The sequence below is a fragment of the Phoca vitulina genome, unplaced genomic scaffold (assembly GCF_004348235.1).
Source record: "Phoca vitulina isolate PV1807 unplaced genomic scaffold, GSC_HSeal_1.0 scaffold10, whole genome shotgun sequence".
NCBI classification, from domain to species: Eukaryota; Metazoa; Chordata; class Mammalia; order Carnivora; family Phocidae; genus Phoca; species Phoca vitulina.
In genome coordinates, this window is record NW_022589713.1 from 38,199,366 (window position 1) to 38,212,014 (window position 12,649).

At 37.9% G+C, this 12,649-nt stretch overlaps 1 protein-coding gene and 1 pseudogene across 1 annotated transcript in view; one reads left to right on the plus strand and one right to left on the minus strand.

Moving 5' to 3' along the window:
* RBMS3 (RNA binding motif single stranded interacting protein 3) overlaps positions 1-12,649 on the plus strand; it is a 1,498,583-nt gene that overhangs the window by 387,045 nt on the left and 1,098,889 nt on the right. The window lies entirely within an intron of this gene.
* On the minus strand, positions 1,539-1,758 carry LOC116635095 (annotated as a pseudogene).

Here is a 12,649-nt window from a genome sequence, read left to right on the forward strand (position 1 = left end):
TCCAAAGAAGACATACAGATGGCCCACAGACACATGAAAAGATGCTCAACATCACTCATCATCAGGCAAATGCAAATCAAAACCACGATGAGATACCACCTCACACCTGCTGGAATAGCTAAAATTAAAAACACAAGAAACAACAAGTTTTGGTGAAGATGTGGAGATAAAGGAGCCCTTGTGCACTGTTGGTGGAAATGCATACTGGTGCAGTCACTGTGGGAAACAATATGGAGGCTCCTCAAAGAGTTAAAAATAGAACTATCCTACGATCCAGGAATCACATTGCTGGATATTTACCCAAATAATAAACAGTAATTCAAAGGGATATATGAACCCTTATGTTTATAGAAGCATTATATACAATAGCCAAATTATGGAAGCAGGCCAAGTGTGTATTGATAGATGAATGGAAAAAGAAGTGATATATATATACACACACACACACACACACACACACACACACACACAATGGAATATTATTCAGTCATAAAAAAGAACAAAATCTTGCCATTTGCAACAACATGGATGGAGCTAGAGAGTATAATGCTAAGCAAAATAAGTCAGAGAAAGAGAAATACCATATAATTTCACTCATATGTGGAATTTAAGAACCAAAACAAATGAACAAAGTGAAAAATAGAGAGACAAACCAAAAAACAGACTCAACTATAAAGAACGATGGTTATCAGAGGGGAGGTGGGTGAGAGGATGGGTGAATTAGGTGAAGGAGATTAAGAGTACACTCATCTTGATGAGCAGTGAGTAATATATAGAATTGGTGAATCACTACATTTTACACTTGAAACTAATATTACACTGTATGTTAACTATACTGGAATTAAAAAAAAAATAAATGTCGGTCTGTTCTTCATTTACCTTTATCTGTGTAATAATGATGATCATACTCACCTGAAAGGGTGTTTGTAGAAATTGGATGAAACGATGTATCTAAAGAAGGTAACATTGTCAGTGGCTATTGATAAATGTTGAGAAATTTTAGTTATTATCAGCAGAGAATTTTGCACAAAATAGCACTTGATGAATGTAAGTTACATTTTCTGCCACTCCCCCTTTTCATCTTTGAGTCTTTGGTGGTTTTGTTTACCTTGAAATTTCTAATAGCAGTGCATTAGTTATGTGGGACATAAAACAAACAGCCTTAAAATATTGTAACTCCAGTCAATAAAAGTTTATGTCTCACTCACAAAAAGTCCAAAGTGGGTTTTCTTGATGGGGCAGCTATGTTCCAAGCTGTGACTCAGGTCCTCCACTGCATCCTCTGCCTTGAGTGCAGACAAGAAAAGAGCAAGCAGACCCTCTCAGGAGGGTTTAAAAAGTGATTATAAACACAACACTTTTTTATTGCCCAGTTTTTTTGTTTGTTTGGTACACCTCCCAGGTACCTTTATTCACTCCACAAAGGAAACAACATGTCTACAAGTTTACAGCGATGCTCCATGTTCTCATCTAACACAGCTTGCTGAAATTTACAGCCAGACTGATGCTCCATCTGACGTGTACTCAAGTAAAGCTGGTTAATGATGACCATGAGCAGGTGCAGAACTCGAAGCTTTCAAAGCTTTACTTCCTTGATTTTATAAATGATGAAACCCATCAATCCCATTCCTACCCAAATCTCCTGATAAATTTGGGTAGAATAGGGCTTCGGGGGGACCCAAACATTTTTAACAAGGCTTTGAAACATCTTGTATGAACCCCGGCGCATGCTGCGGGGACCTGCCTGGCCAATGACTTGGAAAGGTCACCGAGGGCCACATTGCCTAGTTCGTAAAGCACTGACCCTGGAGGAAGGCTCAGGAACCCCATGCACTTTCTGGTTATATTTAGGTAATTGAAAGTCCAGTCTGTCAAAATGTCCAGTCTTTTGTAATTAGCAAAGTTGTGAACGTGATTTGAAGTTAGTTTGCCCATCTAGAACTCAAGCCTCTGGCATTTGGTTTTCAGTGGGAGAGGGTGAATATAGTCATTAAAGCTTCACTATTTCTCATCTCCCTCCTTCTCACCATTCTGTAGACATTTAAAAAAATAAACTTTTATTATGTTTAGTGCATAGCCTGATGAATTTTCACAAAGTAAAACACAAAGTAAAAAGTCATGTAATACAGATTCTTTGGGTTTTGTCCATTATGAAATATTTTATTTCTTTCTTTCTCTCTCTTTTCTCTCAATACTTTAAATATTTCCCTCCACTCTTTTCTTGCTTGCGTGGTTTCTGAGAAGAAGTAGGATGCAATTCTAATTTGTTCCTCTATAGAAAATGTGTTTTTCTCTCTTGCTTCTTTCAGGATTTTTTTTTTTTTGTCTTTGATTTTCTGTAGTTTGAAGATGATATTCCTAGGTGTAGATTTTTTGACATTTATTCTCCTTGGTGTTCTCCGAATTTCCTGGAGCTCTGTGGTTAGGTGTCTGACATTAATTTGGGTTAAATTCTCGGTGATTATTGTTTCACATTTTCTTCTCTTCCTTTCTTCTCCTTTTGGTGTTCTCATTATGTGTACATTACACCTTTTGTAGTTGTCTACAGTCCTTAGAATTCTGTTCTCTATTTTTCATCTTTGTTTTCTTTGCTTTTTAGTTTTTGAAGTTTCTATTGCTATATCCTCTAGCTCAATGATTCTTTCCTCAGCCATGTCCAGCCTATATAAGCTTATGAAAGTCATTCTTCATTTCTCTTACAGTGTTTTTTTAGATATCTAGCATTTCTCTTTCGTTCTTTATTAGGATTTTTATCTCTCAGCTTACATTGTCCATCTGTCCCTTCATACCATCTACTTTATCCATTAAAGCTCTTAGCATATTAATCCTAGTTGTTTCAAATACCCAGTCTGATGATTCCTATATCCCTGCCATATCTGGTGCATATCTGGTTTAGCAAGCATCCTGATGCTTGCTTTGGCTCTTCAAACTGTATTTTTTCCTTTTGGTATGCCTTTTAATTTTTTCTTGATAATCAGACATGGGTCCTGGGTAAAAGCACCTCCAGTGAATAAGCCTTTACTGATGTGGCGGTGGGGTATGGGGAAGGGAAGCATTCTATAGTCCTGTGCCTAGGTCTGTCTCTCAGGGACCCTGTGTGTCTGGACAGTGAAACTCACAAGGGTTTCTCAGTTTTTTTCTCCCCATTTAGGTGGGACCGGATGACACCAACAGACTAGAGTTGGATATTTTCTTTCCCCCGGGCAAGTTAGGCTCTGATAATACCTCAGCGGGTTAAGTTCTAGTTAACTAGTTCTCCCTGAGGACAGGCCTTGTTAAGAAGAGTGCTCTGGCTTATTTCAAAATGGTTCCTTATTCTCTTTCCCTGCAGGAAGCCTGAAGGGATTGATTTTTTTCAGATATTTACTATGGGAATCTGGTTGAGCTCCGAGAGGTAAATCTCACAATGGTGAGGATCTTCCCTCTGCCTGAGTCCCCCTGGAGTTTTTCACTCTGAGAGTTGCCCAAGCTGAGCCTCCAGCAATTAGTTCATCAATTACAGTTCAAATTTTCTTACCCCAGCACTGGTTCCTGTGGCAATTTCTTCATGAGTCTCTGCTCTGGGAAGCTGTGATGATCTGTATTCACCCATCTCTCCAGTTGTGGGGGCAGGAGTTTGTCTTTTGTCTTTCCCTCTCTTATGGATCCAAGTAGAGTTGTTGGGACAGAGCGGTGACTTCCAAGCTCCTTAAACCTTCCTCACCTTCATTATTGACGTGTATTTTTACTTGGTATAGAATTCTAAGTTGTATTCATCTCAGTAATTTTATTTGTTTAAATTCTAGAATTTCCCCTTAATTTTTCACAGATTCAAGTTCTCTGGTGAAATTCTGATCTTGATTCAATTTTCTTGAACATACTAATCACAGCTATTTTAAAGTCTGTGTAGCTCACATATCTGGATCATCCATAGGTCTGTTTCTGTTAATTCTTTTTCCTTTGGTACTTTATACTCTTGGTATACTCTTGGTAATTCTGAACTGCATGCCACACATTTTGTTACCAAATATTAGAGTCTATGGATGCTGTTATATTTTTCCATTAAAGATTTTGTTCATTTTCTGGCCAAATGATTAGAGCTGATTTGAGGCAGAGTTTCCAGTCCTTGTAAGATCTGGCCCATTTCTGCTTTGTTCTAACTATGGAGTGTGATCCTACAGAGACTCAGCACTGATGTGGACCCTAAACTTCTGATTTTTATCCCCCAACATTTTATACTGCCTAAAGGTCTGCTTAGCTCTCAGTTTCCCAGCAGCTGCTTTCTGCTCCGGCTCTCCAAATGTGGCCACTTTATCATACACACTGAGAAGTGATTAGATTGATAAAAGTAGTATAGAAAGTTATGCTCACCTCAGTGATTTGTTTCTGGTTGGTAGCATCATGGTCTCTTTTAAGTTCCATCCCCCTTAATAACTGCCACACCTTCTAACATCTTTGATGGCTTCCAAGAGATGTTTTTAGTTTGTTTTTTGTTTTGCTTTGTTTTTCCATTCCATCTAATTTTTCTAGTTGTTCTAAGTTGAAGGATTGGTCTGCCAGAGCTGATACATTAGATCCAGAAGTGTAGGTTTTAGAGACCAGATCTAGAAGTGGTATACATCATATACTTTCAGATTCCATTGGCCAGAAGAGATTTCTTCCTAGATCAAGCTGGGCTACAAAATGTAGTCTTCGTCTGTGCCCAGGAAGAAAATAAAGCAGTTTAGTGATGATATAACATGTTTTTCTGCTGTAGGCAATGACTTAAGGATTTGTAATGTACTTTGGAGATTTCAATGTGATCTTTATGCATTTTCAGCCCAATTATAAGTTAATGCTTAAAAGATAGGGAAAGGGGCCATAGAATAATCTATGTATAATTTTTTTTAAAACCTGCATTTATTAAATTCCTTTTTTATTCAGAGCACTATGCTAGGCACATTCACATCTGTCCTCTTCTCGAATACTCACATGGATCCTGCAAAGTTACGTGTTATTATTTTCTACATTTTTTTTTAATATGGTATGTGTGAGACTGAAGTGGTTATTTAATTTGTGCTTTGTGATGTGGAGTAAAGACTTACTAATTCATTCCATAAGATGATTTTTCCTTTTTATTGTTGCAAGTCGCTCTTATTACATCTAGATGCAAGATAATACAGTAATTGAAACCAAGAGCTCTGGAACTAGGCTGCTGGGTTTCACTCCCTTCTCTACCACTTCCTGATTGGTTCAACCAGCAGACAATTTACTTCATTTCTCTTGCCTCAGTTTCCTGCTCTGTAAAATAGAGATAATAATAGATTGTTGTATTGAATAAATTAATTTGAAAAGAGCCTAGAAAGTGCCTGTTACATAATAAAAACTCAATAATTACTAACTATTAACATTATGTGGAAGCAGATGATTTCATTGCTATTTTTATTACTGATTTACATAATGCATTGTAGCTTTGTAAGAGCTGCCCTAGAATACAAGTTCTGTGAGTTCAGGGACTTTTTCCCTCAGGAGGAAGTACAACACTTGGCACCAACCAAAGATGTAGGTTATTGAATTTCAAATCATAAAAGAAGAAAGGTGTGGCTGCCTTTTTTCATTTATCCTTGTCATTTCCAGGCAATAGTGTTTATCATATATTTTTCCCTCTTTTATTTGCCTCCTCCCCCTTTTTTTGCAAAGAACCTATTTTCCCCAGTGTTAAAATCCTAAATAGCTCTGAATATATCAGTTATCAACTTATCTCTCTTGAATTGGAGATTACTGCGGTGCATGATTAAAGTGTTGGGAGGAGCGCATGTAATTTTGGTCGAGGTAGTAGATACGTACTTGCTAACATGATGTAAAATGTATGCATTTACACTGTCACAAAACAACTTGTATTGTGACTTGTTTCACAATATCTGTACGGAATACCGTGTACTTTTGACAGTTCTTTCCTGTTTCTGACAGGTTTTTTTTTCCTTTTTAAAAGTAAGGAAGGCACACATTTCTGTACTTGTTTTCACTTTTGCTTCACTTATGGTAGCATCTCTCTCTTATTATACAAAATATAGTTATCTGTCAACCCGTATTTACGAAGCACTTAGTGCATCTCTACATACACATCCCTGCTAGGGTCTGACGATGAGAAAAAGAACATGCAAGCAGAAAGAAAAGGATCACATCTTAAATTGTTGGAAATGTGTTAACCTATTGCAAAAGTGCGTTGAAAATAAGTGAGGTCTTGTTTTCTTATTATTGTTAATATTTTGGCATATTAGTTTCTTAGGGCTGCTATAAAGAATTACCATAAACTGGATGGCTTTGAACAACAGAAATTTATCCCCCCTCAGTTCTGAAGACCTCAAGTCCAAAATCAAGGTGTGATTGGATTTGGTTTCTTCTGGAAGCTCTAGGAGAATCTGTTCCATACCTCTTATGGCTTCTGGTGGCTGTGGACGGTCCTTTGCATTGCTTGGCTTATTGACACATGATGCTAACCTGTGCCTTATGTCTTCACATCACATTCTCTGCTGTTTCTCCTCTTCTGTTAGTATCGTCTCTTATAAAGGCACTTGTCATTACATTTAGGGCCCACTCAGGGGCCAGGATGGTCTCATATCAAGATGCTTAACTTAATTATATCTTCAAAGACCATTTCTTTTTCCACAGAAGGTTACATTCACAGGTTCTGAGTAGACATATCTTTTGTGGGATCATCATTCAATCTACTACACTGGGTATGTGTCATTTTTCCTTGTGTTTTCTCCTGTTTCAGGTTCATAGAAATCTCCCTCAAGGACAAGGAACATATCTTGTGTCTTTTGGGTTCCCTACAGCCCAGTCAAGAGCTCTACCCAGTCAAGCCCTCTTAATGTATTGAGATGTATATGTATCTTAATGTATTTTGAGAGCTATTAAAGGAATGGATGGCACACATGTGCATACAGAGGACCGAAACAATCTTATGACATGTAATGACACAGTTAGAGCTTAGTGCTAAGACTGACGAATAGGAAAATAGTGTGTGTTTTAGGAGTGGTAAATGCTATGATATGGCTAATTGCATATAGAAAGTCATCTTATGCTAGTCTAGGGGTGCTAGAAAGGCTTCCTGGGGAAGGAAGCATAGCTAATGAATTTTGAAGGACTGAACAGGAAGTGAACTGTGAGAACAATGAGGATGAGTATTCTAGGCACAGAGAACAACAAATGCAGAGATTTCCAGTATGAAGCTTCTGGAACCATCAGAAGTATTCTGTGTGACTGGAAGATATGACACATGAGGTGCAGGTATGACCCATCGGAGTAGAGGGTAAATGGCAAGAGATAACACTGGGGTTTCATGAAGGCTGCATCATGAAGGATCTTATATGCTCTAACAAAGAGTTTGTATTTATTTGTAAAAATAAGAAAATCATTGACATGGTGGCTGAGGTATCTTCAGATTAACATTTCACAAAATGGTGGTAGTTGGGAAAGAGACTGGGCATTAGTGAGACCAGAGGCAGGTTGGTCCATTTTACATTGCTAAAATAATCTGGGTATAAATGATGGAGTGATGGTTGCCTCAGTTATGACAGTCTAGGCAGAGAGTGGAAGTATGGCATTTGAGCATTATTAAAATGATGTAGGACTGTTGGAGCATGGTAGCCAACTGGAGTTAGGCCATATGGAAAAGAGAGGAGTCAAGGATGATTTTTTTTTAAGATTTTATTTATTTATTTGACAGAGAGAGACACAGCGAGAGAGGGAACACAAGCAGGGGGAGTGGGAGAGGGAGAAGCAGGCTTCCCACTGAGCAGGGAGCCCGATGCGGGGCTTGATCCCAGGACCCTGGGATCATGACCTGAGCCAAAGGCAGACGCTTAACGACTGAGCCATCCAGGCGCCCCTCAAGGATGATTTTCAAATGTCTGATTTGTTTGACTCTAATAGACGAGTAATGGTATCATTCATGGCAACTGAGGACAGAGAATGAGGGGCATTGAAACTTTCTGTGCCTCATTTCCCTCATCTGTACAATGACTAAGGAAACCCTACCCTCCCTATCTCACGGCATTATTAGCAGCAAATAAGGTAAAGCATTTTAAATATTTTTAAAATTATAAAGCAAGCTCCCCAATTTTTCTCTATGTTGATTTACATTTAACCAAAATTTATAATTCAAACAAAACAAAAATTATAAAGAAGTATATATAAATATATGAGGACAAAAGTGTATTTTTTTAAATAGAAGGAACTTCTCTTTTGGAGATGGCAAGAAATATGTGTCTACAGTCCAAGTTCTCCTTTCCCTCTCTTTGCTTTTCTATCCTACACTGTGATTTCATCATGCCAGAGACTGAAGAAAAAAAATCCACCGCCACTCTCTGATGCCTGTTTTCCTCAAGCCCACGCTCGCTCTGCAGCTTCCCACTCGAGGTTTCTTGGTACCTTGCAATTTCAGCAAGCGACCATCCCATCTCCACCCTGGTGCAGGCGTGGCCCTGCTGCCCTCGATGTGTGCGTGCAGGCGCGCACACACACACACACACACACGCAGGGTTTGAGCTCAGTAATCCCCAGTTAAGATCTTGGGTACCATATCAGTGTTCTTATCTACAAAATGGGTGTAATGTTTATCTGTTTCCCATGACTGATGACCAAATGAAATTAAATACACATAACATGTGTAAATTGCTGCTTACTATACTTGGGAAAAAAATAACCACTCAGTAAATAGTACTTTATTATCACTGTTTTGCAATACAAACTCTGCTGAGAGATCTGCCTTGCCCTTGGAAATCCGTCCTGCTCCCCAACTTTATAAATTACTGGAGACCCTGATGGGCTTTGATCTCCGCATTTGGACTTCCCTGTGTCACAGATCACTTATTTTCCCTACTCTACCCCACCCCATCTTTTTGAATTTCTGTAACCCTTAGGGTCTGTTTCATAACATTTAATACTAAATCATTGAACTGTCTGCTTTATGTTCACTTTGTCTTTTTGTTTTGTTTTTCATTTTTTTATTTGAGTATAGTTGACACATAATGTTACACTGGTTTCCAGTATACAACTTAGTGATTTGACAAGTTTACACCTATGCCATGTTCACCACAAGGGTAGCTGCCATCTGTCCTGTTACATAGCTATTACTTCACTTGGTCTTTTTAAAGTAGGCCCAGAATTCTTCTGGTAGATGTATCTAGCATAGTGTGGGGCACCACAAGGTACAACAAATTGGAAGGGTTTGAGAATCAACATATCGTTTTGATTTTCACAGTTCTTAACGTCTCTTCTTTGAGGGTCTTATTGAAGTTCTCATTGTCCAGTCCTCTCTCTGTGTACTAAAATCAACCTTCATGCTTTAAAGGAAGAAAGAAAGTGAAAAAAAAAACGAGGTGGGAGATACCACTTTTTTAAAACTTTGATCTCAAAATGAGGGAGAATGTTGGGTTTTAGAACATTCTGATCTACTTGGATTTATTTTTTCATTCTCCGACAATTCAAAAATTGCAATAATCATTGTATTATACTCCAAATGCCCTAGTTAGAACTAGAGCCAAGATTATTTCATCCTACTATTAGGAAAGAGCTGTAGGAAGGAGCCCATAAAACATCCTTGTTTTCTTGATATGAACGCAGATCACCTTACAGCTAGAGGAAAAGCAGCCTCAGGCAGTGGAAGTATTGGCCAGACTGCAGCGAATAGCTTCAGCAAAATGCCTGGGGCAACAAAGAATGGTGGCACAGAGAGGCTGCTTGGGATGGAAGGGTATTTTTGTGACAACTCCTTAATTTCATTTTGCAATTCTATTCAGGGAATCTAAAGGTTGTATAACAGAAGGAAAAGACTCAGGCAACCTTTTGAGTGCAAGCTCTGGTCTGTTTAATAGGAGCAAATTTACTTACCCTCTTCAAGCTCAGTTCTCTTCTCTGTGAAATGGGAATGAAAACATTTTCTTCCAAAGAAAACATTTAATATCTTTCCACGTAGGTATCTGGAGAGTAATAATAATCAGACAACAATCTGTCTCTGAGGTATTTGAGCTCTGTAAGCTCCTTATAAATGTTTTGGCAACTCTTCCAACTTTCTCCTGAAGTATAATTAAAACAAAAATTAAAACATGACTATCATGTCAAAGACTTATTTCACTCATTAACGAAAGAGGCAGCAGGATATTAAAGCTGATTCAAAGAGAATTTGAAAAGCTAAGTATCTACAGGCTCTAAAAGAATTACCACTGGAATAAGATTGCTAAATTTAAATATAAAATTTGTTCACTTCCTACAGGGCAATAAAACTGGTAAAATGGTAAAAATATAAATAATAAAAATGGTAACTTTTGGCATTGCCATTTCTACTGTTCAGATATCGTTTGTATTTTTATCAAAGATTGAAGTTAACATTTAACTTCGAAGATGATGAGTTCTAATCAATGGTAAAGAGTCAAACAAAGACATCTTCTCCTAGAAAATTAAGTAATCATGGGGAAGACCTGCTAGACATTATTCCTATGAAATCCAAAGGACACACTGTTATTATTTTATCTTATTCCCATGTTTTGAAAGTATATTTTAATATTACTTCTTTGTTTTCAGTTTGTTTGTTTTTTTTTTTTCATTCTCTTTCCTGATTGGAACATTCAGTTCTTCTGTTTTGTATTTTATTTTCTTCTCTCTGACCCTGTAAGTCTACATGTCTTTAATTCTCTTTTTCCGTCAGTTACTTATTGCCAGATTATATCCTCAGATCTTTTCCTATTTTGCTCTCTCATTAAGTCATTATTTGAGTCTGCTTTAGTTCTTATGCTAAAACCTGACTGAAACCTAATTGGCAATGCATAACTATTAGCTTCCTTTTAGTATTAGAGATAGGTGATATTTGCTATTCCACTTCTGGTATCTCAGTATGGTATAAGGAAAACAAATCTCAAACAGCATTCTTCCACACATCTGAAGTCTAAAATAAGCAAGCACAAAGTTCTATAAACTCAATGAACTCTTTATTCTCTGTCCTTTGTCTACTCCCAAATCACCTTGTTTGAAAATTTCACTTGAGGCAAAAGTGTAATATTTTATGGCATGAATTTTCTAACTATTATTCTTTTTAGAATCAAATGATCAAGAACTTTCTAAACTAGTATCCTAGGACCCAGTAGAAATTAAACTTAGGGAACCATTACTAAGCATGGAAGGAGTGCTAGATTTTTAAAAATTTTCTGTTCATGTAAAAGTAGGGATATATCAGCTGTATTCTAGCCTGCTCTTGTATCTTGAACACCGTCATTTTTACCGATGAAAGCCCGTATCTGATGTCCATTATGCTTGTTAATAAGCCATTGATTTCACCAATGAAAATCTATTTATTTATGTGTTAAAAAAGATTTTATTTATTTATTTGTTAGAGAGAGCGAGAGCACAAGCAGGGGGAGCGGCAGGCAGAGAGAGAACCAGGCTCCCTCCTGAGCAGGGAACCTAATGCAGGACTCGATCCCAGGACCCTGGGATCATGACCTGAGCTGAAGGCAGATGCTTAACCTACTGAGCCACCCAGGTGTCCCTGAAAATCTATTTATAATATTCATAATGCTAATTAACAAACTTCTGTGTTGATCAGACATAGAGCTAGCTGAAGCCTTATAGATATCACCTCTGGTGCATTGTCTTCTGAATAAGTGTCCACTAACACCCCTAGAATATCCTCAAATAGGGAAATTATGCTCTGGGGCCTAGAGGCATGACATTCATTTACATTACACGATCTAGGTTGGAAGTAGTTTAAAGTAAAATGTAGTCTACATCACAACCTGGACTTGGCCTGTTTCTAAATGGAGTTATCACAACCTACCAGTCTTTGTGGAAGGCAGGGATGATATGGTACTTGCTACTGTGCAAGTTTTCTGTCTCTACAGTCCAGAAGCTGGGATAATGGTAACACTTCTTTGGAAATATAAGTCCCATTTACCAAACTTGCTAAGTTTGGAAGTTGAATAGGAAGGCATGGAATCTGAACTTTCCCCGGATGATTGGGATATCCCCTAGGAGGAGACCCCATCACCCAACAACGACCATGCCCTTTGGCTACTGGGAAAATATGAGGAAGTGAAGCATTCTGACTTATTATAAAGAAAGTATCTTTTTACATTGCTAATATTTTTTTGGGCACTAGTATCTGTTAGAGTTAACTGGAAAAACAAAGACCAAAAGCAACTCTGGTTTAAATTCTATTGTAATTGTGTCAGGTTTTATATTATGATAAAATCTTAGCCTCCTTACAAGGAGGTTAAATCCCTTGTTGATTCAGAGTGAATTTAGTTTCTCCAAAGATGAGCAGGATGAGACAAAAACATGACCCATTTTTTTTTCTCCTCAGAGTCCAAATTCTTGCCATGTTTTTTTCTTCTCCCCTCTATGTCAGGAAGATTTCTCACAGCCAGCAGTGCAGAGGCATGCTCTTGCTGCTTGGGTAGTGGAAAGATTCATGGCTTCCTCCAACACATAAGGCCCTGGATTATTTTAGGCAAAAAGAACAGCCTGGAGTGATTCATTGGGCAGTGTGCATGTTGTGCCCTGGCCAGAGCTGTTACCTATTTATGACAATATAATTTCATTTGCTTTTAGAAATGCACTTTATGCCCTGTCTGTCAGACTAACCCAGAAATATGTATGCCAGGCAAGATGCTTAACCTCCCCTAGCGATCTA